We start from the raw sequence: 2768 nt of genomic DNA, 5'->3' as shown, positions 1-2768 counted from the left end.
TTGCTGTAGTCGATGACGTCGCTTTTGTATTTTCCTATATTCTGTTTTTTTTAATGTCGATTTCCCATTTGTCGGAGCGTCGTTTTTTCGTGTGTGTGTTGTTTGTTGGGTGTTTTTTTCCATTGGGTTTATTCGTTTGTTCGTTGAATACCGTTTTCGTAGTCGCTAAATGTAACTCTTGAGATAAATGTTATAAGTTTATTATTTATTAATTCAAGAATATAATAATATTATGGATTTTTATTGCTATCGGATAGACAGGTCAGACTAACCCGAAGTCACTGCTATCACCTGTCATGGTAAGTTCAGCAACTGCGACCACTATCACTGCCAACAGTATTACAGTGTGAATGGTTAATGGGAGCTATGGTGTGCTCTGACCCCTCTATTACATTTATAGATGCATTTACTACTGGCCGTTTGTGCTTTGGTTGAAAAGTAACAAAGGTTCCCTTTTTGAATTACCCTGAGACGGCTTCTCAACAACTATTACACCACTACTAATACTGCTGCTGCTACTTTTACTAAGTATTACTACTTATTTTGTCACATTCCCTTGGCTTATACATGTAGTATAGCGAAAGATCTTGTCAGTTTGTTAGTGTTTGAGCGCTTAATCGGCTGCTTGCACTGTATGCTTCCTGGGAAGCTGAGAATGTTTCGGAGTGTTCTATGGTCTGCTGGGGTAATAATATAGTGTAAAGCGCATAGAGCCTGCTGTTGAGCGAGGATATGCGCTATACAAATGCTATCTATTATTATTAGTAGTAGTAAATATTCCTAGTAATAAGCTAAGACACATTTCAGGAGAGAATAGTGGTGCACAATTCATTAATTTGGTAGAGAAAAATAAATTTTGTAACTTACCTTCATCTTGAGAAGTGGTTTTATGTCAATTTATTGCTATCCGTTTAATTGTTAACTACGTTTCAGTAGTGGAAGGTGCATAGCCGTCTTCGTTTGTAAATGTGTTTCCGTAGTTTTCTTTTCTTTTTTTTGGGGGGGGTGGTGGTGGTTTGTTTTCTGTTCTGTAGATTGTTCGTATTGTTGTTATTGCAGAATGGTGTATTGCTGTTGTCGTTATTGTTGTTGTGAAGATGGAGAAGAAAGATACGTGTGTGGAGCAATGGGTGCGGGTTAGGCTCTTTTACGTTACACGTAGAAGGCCTGAGTTCGTGGGTGGTTGGCTGGTGTTCTGGTGTGGTTCGCTCCTTGTTTCCTATCAAACATCTATTGTCCTTATCTCTCCTCCTTCTTTTATTTGTATGTTACCATCTAGTAACACCTTTTATATCCGGCATGAATATGATCTAATTGTGTTGTAAGTGCCATATAAGACTCTAAACCAAAACAAATCAGAAGACCCGAGTTCTATTCCATCGTTGAAAAGTTATACTGAATAGACCAATGTCTGTGTGTCAACTAGTATGCCATTCAGTGTAGGGTGTTGGTGTGGCATGGGCGTTCCAAATAACCCGCCTCCTAACAATCTAAACTAACAATAATAATAATAATAATAATACTAATAATAATAATAATAATAATAATAATAATAATAATAATAATAATAATAATAACTTGCTTATTTACTCTCCCCCTATACCGTCAAGTACATTAGGCGGAGAAGAAAAAGATGATGATAATAATAATAACAGCAACGTAGGTCATTTCATAGCGCCTACTCCCGTGTAGTGTACATAAAGCTCTAAGATACCATGGAAAATGTTCATCTGAAAGGAGGACTTGCGTGGCATCACTGTGAAATGAGGCGCTCGGCAAAATAATGAACTAGAAAAATTTGGACATTTTTTACTTCCCGTCAAGCAGTTTTTATCGATCCACTTTTTTTTCGCTTAACACCTGTTATGTCCATTTCTGAGAGGGTTCTATGGGGGGGGGGGAGTTGATTAAAGGCACAAAAATATAAATGTGTGTCTTGCAGTTACCACGGACACGCAAGTTTTAGAAGACATTAAACTTTGGCTGCCATTTTCTCGGGAATTTTACCTCCGACACAAATGAACCACACCCCTTAAATTCCAAACATCTCCACTTATATTCAAGATAGATTGGAAGTTTTCCATTAAAAGCAACAAAAATTTACAAACTTTAAAATGATACGAATGGGGCGGAGCTGCCGCTTTTTCTTTCCTCGTCCTTACTATCGTTGTATTCCTCCACTTCTTTTGTATGTTTGTCATTCTCATGTGAACTGCTATTTTTGGGGTGCTTTGATAGTCGAAGCAGACTTTGTGCTGTTGAGGCTAGAGAGGTGAGCAAAGTAAGTCTGGGGCCACGTTTGGACTTCTCTGTTGACATCCATCCTTGGCGCTCGTATGACCTGATCCAGTTGCGAGCGCCGTAAAACCTTACTAAAACTAAACTGAAACTGCAAGCTACAACAACAAAAAATACAGCAAAAACATTGATTGTCGATCTCACGACCAAATCTATCAAGTGAATTATTCACTTAGCATTGTCGCTGCTACCTGGATTCGTTGTTTTTTTACTTTTCCAAGTTTTTTTCAAATAATACAAAACGGTCGCTCTTCCCCAGTGAGACCTCCGCTCGGGATGCACGGTGAAATTGTTTGAAATGTTACACGGCTGCGCCAATGACGACATTAAGTACTTATCACTGAAAATAAATCAATGACATAGAACTAAAGGTTGATTGTCGTATAAATCCGAATGTTTTATTATGTATAATCAACAGCAGCAGCAGCAGCACCAACAAAAAACAATAATGATGAAAATAATAATAATAA

The sequence above is a fragment of the Aplysia californica genome, unplaced genomic scaffold (assembly GCF_000002075.1).
Source record: "Aplysia californica isolate F4 #8 unplaced genomic scaffold, AplCal3.0 scaffold00023, whole genome shotgun sequence".
Classification (NCBI taxonomy): domain Eukaryota; kingdom Metazoa; phylum Mollusca; class Gastropoda; order Aplysiida; family Aplysiidae; genus Aplysia; species Aplysia californica.
The sequence above is the reverse complement of the archived record's forward strand: the minus strand, read 5'-3'. Positions refer to the sequence as shown.